Genomic DNA, 12,232 nt, shown 5'->3' with positions numbered 1-12,232 from the left:
GCACCTCCTTCCCACGCAGAATTTTGATTAACGCTCTTCTGATTAGAGTGCACCTGCAACTTGGGGAAGGAGAGCCCCTGCAACCTTCCCATCACGGGAAGACCCTCCCGCCCTCCCAGCCAGCTGCCCTCTCACCCAGCAACAGTACTGACAGTCCGGGCTGGATAATCGAGTTTGCAGGAGCTGGCTTATACATTGTAGGATTTTTCACCACGATTCTGAGCTCGACTCAGGAGGGGCCAGTAGCAACCCTTCCTGAGTAGCTATGACCATCAAAAAATGTCTGCAGACATTGCCAAGTGTCTGCTTCAGGACAAATCACCCTGGATGGGACCCCGTTGCTCCAACTGAACACAGTGTCCCAGTGCCTGCGAGGAAAATGGTACAGTAAGTGGCATCAGTTTGGGACAGAGCCAGCGTGAGATCCCAGCTTCCAAAGGAAAAGCCCAGCTGAAAAGGAAACAGCTTCAGGACCATCAGCTGTGTCAGTTCCATTTAATTGTAAATTTGGACGGGCTCTGTGGAGTGAAGAATGTTCCCCGCCTTGGGCACTGATATTGTACTGGAATAAAGGCAATCTGAGAGGCATTTGTTTTTGTGTGGAAAGGGAGTGCTCGGGCAAATCTGTGCACTTTGGATTGTTCTGAATTAATGTGGAAGCTATAAATAAAGGGTTCTCTCTTTTTTGGGGGGGAGGGGGTGAGCTTTTATCTATTGTTGCCTCTCCCTTTTTAGTATTCTCTAAAGGCAATTTTCATTCAGAGCCTTCATGAGGGAAGCCGCTGGACTTCAACCATTCCGCACAGAAGCCTGCATTGCTCTCTGTGCCTGAGCCCCGCGTCAATCAACTGAGCAGCCCTCTCTCCCTGCCCACGGTCCCCTTCATACCCCTGGAGAGTAGAAGATGGATGGGCCCGACTGAGGTAACTGGGACAGGCACGTAATGTGAGGGTGGGTGGCACGTTTGACTGACATCCTCCTCCTGGGTTGAGGTTATTGGATAATGGTGATAGAATTGCTGCAGTCACAATTCTCATGCACCCAGGAGGAAGGGGCACGGAAGAGAAGTGTCCCCCGTGGGGGCGAAGGGCATGATCCAGAAACCTCGCCTCCAGTTTGGTCATTAATAATGAAGTCCTCTGACAGCAGACTGCATTTCTGCAATTGCTGGAATCCACACGAAAAAAAAGATAAGTGAGCTTCCATTATCACAAGACAGCCAGGAGTTCAGGGTCTGAGCATTAGTATGCCAAATGGTTTGGGGAGGAAGTGTGGCAGGAAGGAGAGAAGGAACTTCCCTTTAAATGATCCCAGGTCTGCCTGTCGGCCTGCCGTGTGTGGCCCTGGGAACCCATCTGACACTCAGCTTTCTCATAGGAGAAACCAGAGGAGTAGTGTCGGATCAAAAGGTCATCAGATGTTGTAGGAATCTGCCAGGGGAGTGACTGTCACAATGCATGGCCCCTCGAGGACATCTTCCTTCCTCCTACACACTCCTCCACCTCACCATCGCCATCCTCAGTTCTTAGATGAACAAGATAATGGGTGTGTGTGACATTCCTCTCTGTGACAAAAAAAAAAAAAAAGATTGTAGTTATTCTTCCCATTGGATACCTGAAAGAAGAGCTTTCTCCCCAGGTTAATCGGTCCTGAATACAAGTGGGGAAATCTGCAGTGATCTGGAATTTCCATGGCTGAGTCACAAAGACTTAACTCAAACGTCCAGGAGAAGACAGAGTGGTGGTGGGAACGGACTCTGTGCTCCTCTGCCTTTCCTTCCCTTGAAGAGCCCAAGCTGTGGCTTCATGGACACTGAAGACTCATATCCTCTCCCCTCTGACTTGTAGGTCAGCTTGGGTTATGGAAGCAGGTAATTTCACGGGTAGGTCATGGACCGTGAAGCCCAGGCACGTAGAATCAAGTTTTGATCCTGCCACCAAAGATTCATGGGGCTCTTATTAGCTCTGAACTTCCGTGTCCTGTTCTGAAAACACAGATGGAAAAGTTCTTACTCTATGGAAAATTATATCCCGGCTTAGTCTTTACAGGGATATGTGACAAACTCCCTAAAGAGAAGGGATGAATTTGGCTGAAGTTGCCCATCAACTGAAAATACTCTTTAAAACGCCAAGAGGCAAACGACGACCAAGTAGCTTCAGGTCAGAGTTTTGAGCACCAATGAGAGAAGACTCTCTCCTTCCCTTGTCTCAAGGCAGTGGCCACAGTGCTCAAAACTGATGGAACTCTGCAGGGAAGATGGCACCTAGGGTAGAAGTTTAAATGCAGCTGCTCCCAGGCACAGGGACAAGAAGGTCACGGCTCCGATAGGGGAATCAGAAAGGCTCAGAGAGTCAGGAGCACCAACACCCGATGTCAGTTCATGAAACACAACCCAAGAGATCCCTGGACCAGGAAGGGGGGTTTAGGATGGAGAGTTCAACAGAGAGGATCCAGCCAGAAACAGTTGCTTTTGTGTCCAGACACATTCGTAGATACTTGGGCCAGTGGGCCATGAAAACAAAGGTTAGATATGAATCTAGAAACTGTTTCTCCTTGCCATGATCCAGAAAATAGGCAATTCTAGTAATGTTGGAAGAGCAGAGTTCTGTCAAAGAACATTCATTAGGAAGGAGGCGTCCACTTTTGAGACCCAGCTGTGGTCCACGCGTGGTGCTGTGGATTGTGTCTGACCTGCACCTGGGAAGTCAGTACTTGATTCTGAGAATAACGTCATGATTCTCCAATCAGGAACCTGGGTCTGAGGTTCTTGTGATGCAAACAAGTGCACAGGGAGCTGCTGCCCTCCCCCAGCCATCCCGCACCCAGGATGGGGGCATCTCCCTGCACTAAGGCCAGCAATCAGTCCACAGGTCTCACAGAGCCCATTTCATTCTATCACAAAATTCGGTGCTTTCTGCCTTCTCAGCCAAGTGCAGCTAATGCCTCCGTCTTCCCGAAGGAAAAAATATAGATATACCGTAGGGAAGTCTGGCTTTCACCAAAAGATGGCATGCTCCTCGCTGTGGCATTCTCCCACCACAGAACAGTGGTTTGTCTGCCTGATTCTACCCTCAAAATGCTCATCAAAGACTCCCAGGTGCCCAATGGGGAATGAAAAGTAAAACTTTTCAACTGCCCTGTTCAGAGACTTGGAGACTTTTCCTCATTGGGAGTGTGTGTGGGAGTGAATTTTAAACACCAGGCTGTGCTCACTGAGTTAGAAGCAAATTGGGATCTTGACCACAAGAAATAAAGGTGGCCACTCTCATTTGAAGGCTGTTTGCAGGCAAATGAGCCCATGTGCTATCTCCTGCTATCAAAGCCCCAGAGGACAGGAATGATGGACTTCTCTTCAGGGCAGGATAGGTCCTCAAGAAATGCCCAAGGCTACTTTCCAGATCCAGAATGATGTCACTCTGTGGGTCTGTGGCCCTGTGATTCCTAAGAATTACTTGATGAAAATGGAAATACATCCTGATGGGTTCACAAGTAATAGTAGGAGGAGTTACTTAAGCTACCTACCCATTGTTGAGTACCTGCTGTATTCTGGGAAATAGTAATAGGTCCCTTCTGTGTTCTTTCTACCTCTATCTATATACAAAAATCCACATATATGTGTCCATATAGTTTGACCCAAGAGGATCCATAAGGCCAACATTATTATCACCATTTTTAGATGAGATCGTTGAGATTCAAACATCTTAAACAACCTGACCTTGATAATCTGGGGAAAATGGAAGGTCTGCATTTAAACTCTGATCAGTCTAAATCCAAAGCATTCTCTACTGTTTCATCTCTCATGCGCATGTAATAAATATATAGAAACAAAAAGCGATGAAGCTTCAAGTAAACATAAGGTAAAAGTTCTTCTCTAAATAATCCTAATGGCTTAATCAGGATAGTGTTTGATTAGTATTTTCTAGAAATAGTCACAAAAGAAGATCTGGAATCAGTTTCCTGTGGAAGCCGAGCTATAAAAGGACACCATTTTACCCCAGAGTCTGATATGAGACGCGTAAGAGGGCATTTACTCCTGGGAACAATTTAGGATCTTGCTACTCAAAGTCGGGCCCATGGACTAGGGCATTGGCCTCACCTGGGAGATGTTCAGATTTCAGAGACTACTCTAAACCTGCTGACTCGGATTCTGCCTTTTAACGGGACCCCAGAAGGATTCTCATCTATACTAAGAGTGTGAGAAGTACTAATTTAGGGCCCTGAGGGCCCTGAATTGAGAATAAAAGGAAGATTGATGAGTACCCACAAATGTAGTTTCCTGCTATTTATAGTAATTTCCTTTTTGGCTTTAAGGGAGCATAGCATATAGGTATGTGACAATGTTAATTGAACCTTGACTCTCAGGCACCTTATTAACACTTGACATTTATTATCTTATTTAATTCATATAACAATTCTATAAGGTGGATAGTGATTATCCTTATTTTATGGAGGAGGAACTGTTTACAGAGGATCAATAAATAAGCTGTAACTCAGCTGTTAAGCCATGAGTCTGGGAAGTAGCCACAGAAAGTGTGACACCAGGGCTTACGCTGTGGCATTATGAGTGGCCTGTACTGCCTCTCTCGCCCAAGTATGAAAATCTAGGAGAGGTCAACAGAGCATTGTGCTTGGGGAGCTACAGTTTCAACAACACCCTCACTATACACATTCCCCACTAGTTATCAGGTCTACAGAAAGTAGTTTACCAGTAATTAAATTATAATGTTGGTGGATTCATTAAAAAGTAAATTAGGCACAGGGATCCAGCTACTGGAAACTGCCACAGATGACTGTGTAGACACAGTGCAGGTCTCACCCTTGACTGGGTCCTGAATGGGGTTGGTGGTCATGGAGACACTGCAGAATGATTTCTAGGACCAATGGGAACATCTGAATGCAGACAGTCTGTATATTAAATTATAGATTGTGTCGGTGTGAGGGCGACCATCTTACTTTGGCTGTGTAGAAGAAAGCCTTTGTTGGAAGGAGACGCGTGCTGGAGAATTTAGGGTTGAAGAGCTGTTTACATGCAGCTCCTTCTTAAAGGGCTCAGGAAAAAAAAAAAAAAAGACAGAGAGAAAACAACAGAAATCAGGGATGGCCAAAGGTTAATTTCTAAATCTAGATCAAATAAACATGGGTGTGTGTTGTACTCTTCTTTGAATTTCTGTATAGATTTGAAACTTCAAAATTGGTGTTTTAGAAACTTCTTTGATGCTATTTTAATAAAATGATGCCATTTCGGAGTAAGAGAAGCAGGACAGTGTGCAAGGGGCGAGAGGCTGCAGGGACGAGAAGCTGGGAGAACGTTAGGCTGGAAGACAGGAGTGACCAGTGGCCTCGGGGAGCTATAGGCAGGGTCCTGCTTGGCAACATCGTGTGCATGCACTTTTCAGTGGAAAAAGGAGGAAGAAGCCGCAGTTTACAGACATGTGGTTATTTGCTTCCGTGTGCTGGGACAGCACTGCTTTGCCAGCCCCATTAAGTAGCTGACACTAGAGTCATGGGAATCCCTCTAACATCATTTGAACCAATCTCTGCAGACACCTTCTTGCCTCTGTCCAGAAAAGTCATGGGGGAGTTGATGGTGGCCCTCCCACCATTTTATTGGTGGAGCAGTCAGTCCCAAGATGTCACGTTGTGTCACCCTGCCCTCATCTTTAGGATTAGACACCTGAATTAAGTTGGGCCAATCAGATCTCTCTCAAAGAAAATCTCTTGAGAAAATGAGTCTGTTCTGAAGAAGCTGAGTCATAAGACCATTTCGGATCACAGCAAACTGAGGTCATGAAAAAGCAGAAACCACAAATGTGCAAAAATAGGTGGTCATCCGCAAGGAAAAGACTGGAGCAGGTGCGTGGAGAAAGAAGGTGAAGGAGTGTAAGTCCCAGAGGGCGGGAAACAGTGTAGGAGCTGATGGTCCACAGAATCCTTCACTCCGGTCCCATTTCTCAGCAAGCCTGCCGTCCTCTGCACCCACCCCTCCTGGGGAAGCCTCACCTCCTCTTCTCTTTGAACTGGTTAGGGATGAACTGTTGGGTAGGCTTTGGTTCCTTGAATGTCCTCCTCCTCGTTTCTCTACTGATTGTGACTTGCACCGCCTCACTTTGTTTGGGGGCCTGTGACCCAAACCACCTTCTCCTCCAGGACCTTGGACCTCACGTACCCAATCCTGCTCCGACTCAAGCCGCTGTTCTGAATCGGGCCTCTTCCTGGACCCAGCCCAGGAGCTGGGACCCTTTAGAACCAAACCTCAAGTCACAGACTCTTAGTCTCCAGACATGGGCCACCTTTTCTCTGGACTTTGAGTGAGTCCTTTCGCAGGCAATATCCCCAAGCCCAAACTAGTCCTCCCTTCTGCTCTTACAACCAGTCTTTGTCCCTCCTGAGCTCCTGCAAATGGCAAAGTGATGGAGTTTACTGTTTCCTGTTTTGTTAGTCCATAGATGGGTGGGACGTCTGTTCTCTTTTTAGCATCCTGATTACAAGTAATATACTTGTTCATCACAGAATTTGGTGGAGGCGGGGAGGATAGAAAATGAAAAAGAGGAATAAATAAAAAGCATCCAAAAACATAATTTTAAGATACAGACATAAGTCTTATTGGTATTAGGGTTTTTTTTTTTTCTTTCAGTTTTGGTTTTAAAAAGTCAGATTATGTACCCTCTTCCATTTCCAATCCTTTTTTTTTTTTTTGTCATTACTGGCAAGAATTTCCTTGAATTTTAAAAATTCTTTAAAATATCATCCTACTAGCTGCATGACATCCCATTTTATATGTTATGTGAAGTGTGTAAATATACAAAACAGTCTGGTTCAGCACCTCCCTAAGGTTGCACATGTTGGTTGTTTTTATTTTTGCTGACATCAGCAACTCTGAGATGAAACATTTGTGTCTGTTTTAGATTCCTCCTGCAATGGGCCAGCCTGATGTCACAAATGGTTTCACAATTGCTCTGTGCTTGCCCCTCTGGTAAGAAAGGTCTCCCCTTGCACAGACCCTTCCTTACATCGCTGTGGTCACTGCTTCAGTGTCGACACCTTCAGCCAGTACAGAAACGGAAGCTCACCTTTGTACTGTTGAAGGCTACGGAGGCTGGGCTTCTTTTTCAAATGCTCTTGGATCTGAAATGGGGCCATTAAATCAGTAACCCATTGTGTTTCCCTGGATGATATTCCCTTCTATATTCTTTTTTTTTAAACCTGAAGTGATGTCTTTTCAAGAAGCACCTGACCACCACGTGAGTAGGCAAAGCTTGGTGCTGTGCATGGCTTGTGTTGTATCTGAGTTTTGCCACTTCTCCCCAGACTCAGGGTCAAGTTTGAATGGTTCCATACCTAAATGAGGAAAAGAAAAAAAAAAGTAAGTGACTAATATACAAACAAAGATTCTGACTGGAAATGAAAGGAATTAGTATGTCATTTTGTAAGTGACCCTTTGCTGTTCTCTCTGGTTTGAGGCGCTGTTGTAATGTGATAGTTTTAGAAAGAACTGAAAGGTGAAGAGCTAAGGTAACATAAGGTTTAAGTGATAGAGACTTTCATTTCTTAGAGCACTAGGTGGAATTGCAGTGATAAAAGTGTCTCTGGCCTACAAAGATTGAATTCTGTCTTGGTTTGGGAAGCGTTTGGACACAAAAATGCAGTGTCACTATCTATTCCGTATTTCAAAGCTACCCAGTAAGTCCCTCCAATGCCTGACCAGCTCCTTTCTGGCTGCATTTTTTTTCTTTCTTTTTCCTTCAATTTCTGGGTCAGAACAGTTTCCCTGAATTCCTAGGAAAGGGAACAGACACAACAGGGAAGTCTACTGACTTAGTTAAGACTGCATTGAATTAGAGACTACAGTTTTACTCCTCTTGAAAAATGCCAGATAATTCCATTGTCTGACTGATTCTAACCTCACCTTATAAGGGATGAATGTCCCCCAAGTTTAACTCACTCCAAATCTTTTGTTCCTCATCTCCAAACTCATCACACGATGTTTAAATTTATTTATTTATTTTTTTAAAGAGAGAGTGAGAGAGGAGAGAGAGAGAGAGAGAGAGAGAGAGAGAGAGAGAGAGAGAGAGAGAGAGAGAGAATTTTTTTTAATATTTTTTAGTTCTCGGCAGACACAACATCTTTGTTGGTATGTGGTGCTGAGGATCGAACCCGAGCCGCACGCATGCCAGGTGGATGCGCTACCGCTTGAGCCACATCCCCAGCCCTTAAATTTATTTTTAATCATTAATAGCAGAAATCACTTTATATCTGCAATTTTACCTTCTGTAGGGGCAGTGGTATACCAGAGGTGGCTTGTACCAGCTCAGGAGAACCAAACTGTTAAGTGTTCAGAAATTTCTGAGGCATCTGTTAAATGTAGTCATTTTAGGTTGGTTCCACAGTTTAGCTATTGTGAATTATGCTGCAATAAACAATGATGTGGCTGTCTCCCTGTAGGATGCTGCTTTTAAGTCCTTTGGGTATAGACTGAAGAGTGGGATAGCTGGGTCAAATGATGGTTCCCTTCCCAGTTTTCCAAGGACTCTCCATACTGCTTTCCATATCAGCTGCACCAATTTGCTGTCCCACCAGCAATGTAAGAGTGTACCTTTTTCCCCACGTCCTCGCCAACATTTATTATTGTTTGTATTCTTAATAGCTGCCATTCTGACTGGAGTGAGATGATTTGCATTTCTCTAATTTTTTCATATATTTGTTGATTGATTGTATATCCTCTTCTGAAAGGTTATTTTGGGGGGTTATTTTTTAAATTTTTTTATTTTTGGTGTTCAGCTTTTTGTAGAGATTTGTGCTGTATATGTAGATGAATGGATAAAGAAAATGTGATTATATATATATATATATATATATATATATATACACACACACACACACACACACACATATACATACATACATACACATGGAATATTACTCAGCAATAAAATCATGAATAAAATCATGGAGATAAGAGAACAAAATCATGGCATTTGCAGGTAAATGGATCGAGTTGGAGAATATAATGCTAAGTGAAATTAGCCAATCCCAAAAAACCAAATGCCAAATGTTTTCTTGGATTTAAGGATGTTGATTCATAATGTGCTTGTGTGGGGGCCATGGGAGGATTAAATGAACTCTAGAGAGGGCAAAGGGGAAGGAGGGGGAGGGAGGAGGCATGGGAGTAGGAAAGACGGTAGAATGAGATGGACATCATTACCCTAAGTACATGTATAAAGACACAAATGGTGTGACTCTACTTTGTGTACAACCAGAGAGATGAAAAATTGTGCTCTATATGTGTAATATGAATTGTAATGTATTCTGCTGTCATACATAACAAATTAGAAAATAAAAAATTTTTGAAAACAATAAAGAAATATTGGCCAAAAAAGTAGTCATTTTAAATGATATAATCAAAATTAAATAAATTATCTTTATAGACAAGGGTAATAAATATCCCAAACTCATCACTTCCTATTTTATCATATTTTATTGCTATCTTTCTCTTGGGATTGTTTGCACCTATTATATGTGTGCAGTAGCAATTCTATGTAACTATGCACCACCGATCATCTCTTTCCAGCTTGCATTAATGGTGCCGCATTTATAGCTTGAAATTGGCCATAGCAAGAGTATTTATTCTACTGAATTGGAAAATGCTACACTACACATCAGGGTTTTGTCCTCAATGCCCCTCAAAAGAGAGAACCATTCTCAACTGTTCTCTGGCTCACTAGAGCACAGCAGGTATTCCATTGGTGAGAGAGAGGGCATGTGGCAAGAGCTTGGGTTTCCAAGTCAGAGAACTTGTGTTCCTGTTCTGTTGGTGTCATTTACCAACTCTGTGACTTTGTCATTTAGCAAATCAAGCTTTTCTAAACCTTGAGTTTTTTTCATGCACAAAATTAGAAGAATATTTGACTCTCAAGATTATTTTGATTTGAGCCAGGTGCAGTGGGGCATGCCTATAATTACAGCAGCTCAGGCGGCTGAGGCAGGCGGATTACAAGTTCAAAGCCAGCCTCAGCAACTTAGGCCCTAAGCAACTCAGTGAGACCCTGTCTTTAAATAAAATGCAAAATAGGACCAGGGATGTGGCTCAGTGGTTAAGTGGCTCTGGGTTCAAACCCTATTACCAAAAAAAAAAAAAAAATTATTTTGACTTGAGATATTGACAATCAGCTACATATCAAGCATTTTTCAAGGTGTTCTGTTACATCAAAAAGGTCTAATAAGTGCTCATATTATTTGAACTACTAAAGTTCCTATGAATTTGATATACACGTTAAGTATAGTACTGAGGGTTTATCACGTCTTATGTGGGAGAACAACACCTTCCCTTTCTACGGCAGAAATAACTGTGATGGGGGGTGAACAATCCAGTGTCGCATAAACACACAGGCAGGAAGGAGAGTGGAGATGAGGTTAGAGAGGGAGCCAGGAGCACACCGTGGAGAGCCTCCAAGCCCCACTGAAAAGCTGGAATCAAATTCTCATACTAATTAGCAACCGCTGAAGGTTTTCAAAGCAAGAGACGACTATAATCAGACTTGGGTTTAGATAGATGATTCTGGCACGGGCGTGGAAATGAAATGAAAAGCCAAAACCGATGAGGAAAAGCAATCTGTACGGTCCAACGGAGAGAGAACGGTGGTTTAAATCAAGGTCAAGCAGCAAAATGTAGACAGCAAGCAATGATACGGAAGGGACAGAGGAGACCCCTGCCCACAGGGGGCTTGCCACTCTCCCACGCTCCTGCAGAGACAGTGGCTGGAGTCAGTGCTTGCAGATGTCAAGCTCTTCTCATGAGATTTGAGAAGTAAACTCACTTCCTGTTTTCTGAATTCTCCACTAAATAATGATCACTGACCAGCACTAAAAAGATAATAATATGAAGTACTTTTTATACAGCAAAAGAAATAAGTTAAAAGGAAACAACAAATAAGAATATGCTTCCTGGATCTTTCTTAAATAGGAGTTGGCCAACATTTTCTGTGAAGATCCAGAGAAGGAATACTTGAGCCTTTGAGAATCACAAAGTGTCGATCCTCTCAACTCAATTTTGGGGGTGGTAGTGGGAAAACAGACATAGACAAGAGTCAAATGAGTGAGAATAACTAGGTTCCAATGAAGCTTTATTTGTGGCTGCTGAAATTTAAATTTTATATAATTTTCAGTTATTAGAAAATGTTACACTTATTATTTATTTATATTTAGTGATTTAAAAATAAAAACAAAACACACGCCTGACAATATGCAGGTAGTGGGCTGGACTTGGCTCACGGCTATAGTTTGCTGATCCTCTGTGTTGTCACCAAGAAGTTCTAGTCTCGTGCAGAAGGTCACAGAGAATCATGAAAAGGAAATTACACTTCAAAAATGGGTAAGACCCCCCACACACACACCGAGCACACTGAGGGGTGAAGATGTCTGGAGAAGTAGATGGGAAAAGCAACTACCTCATTCTTGAGACCAGAAAGCCAAGTAATATGAGCTTCAGCATTTCCTTTACCCAGAACTGCCACAGTCTTAACGCAAGCATGTGACGTTCCTCCTGTCTCTGCCATTATGGAAGTTCATTTTTAAATGAATAAGATTTGGGAAAAAAATCTTTAGTGGGAACTGAAATTCAAAGAGAGACAATGGGGGCTAGGGAGGTAGCTCAGGGGGAGAGCACTTGCCTATCATGTGCAAGGTCCTGGATTCGATCCCCAGTACTATTAGAAAAAAAAAAAAGTAAAAAGAAAAAAAATACATATGCAAAGAGAGGAAGTGATTGCAGACTGTCTAGAGGGCTTATGTGAGCTCAGTCTTCAGGACCACAGATCACAGCCAGGACGCTGGATGCTGTGTTCAATGTTGTTTGAGCGTGCCCCCCAAGGGATATCTGTCCTAGAAGATGGCAAGACCTGGAAGACATTATTAGACATGGAGCACCATGATGGAAGACATTTATTGATACATATCTCATGGGACTGCGTTAGTACTCATGGAACTAGGTTAGCTGTCATGTAACTCTTCTTACTCAAGATGAGCCTGCCTCTCGCTGCTCTCCTGCTTCCACTCACCAGGTGGTCTCTCTCATATGCTCTTCTGCTGTGCGATGCCATCCTTCATGCTGAGACATAACTAGAAGGTCCTCATCAAAGGCTGAAAAAATGGGGCTGCCTGGTCTTGGAATTCTAGCCTTCAAAGCTGTGCATGAAATACACCTCCAGTGTTTTGCTACAACAACAGAAAATGACTA

General features: G+C 43.3%; 1 long non-coding RNA gene across 1 annotated transcript; it reads left to right on the top strand.

Annotated features, from left to right (window-relative positions):
- Positions 1 to 758: 758 nt before the first annotated feature.
- Positions 759 to 7,168, top strand: LOC144365412 (uncharacterized). The gene is made up of 2 exons (XR_013423816.1): positions 759 to 923; positions 6,906 to 7,168. It is a non-coding gene; the product is annotated as an uncharacterized LOC144365412 (long non-coding RNA).
- The last annotated feature ends 5,064 nt before the right edge of the window (positions 7,169 to 12,232 follow it).

Source organism: Ictidomys tridecemlineatus, chromosome 7 (assembly GCF_052094955.1).
Source record: "Ictidomys tridecemlineatus isolate mIctTri1 chromosome 7, mIctTri1.hap1, whole genome shotgun sequence".
NCBI classification, from domain to species: domain Eukaryota; kingdom Metazoa; phylum Chordata; class Mammalia; order Rodentia; family Sciuridae; genus Ictidomys; species Ictidomys tridecemlineatus.
This window is presented reverse-complemented; position numbering and strand designations above follow the sequence as displayed.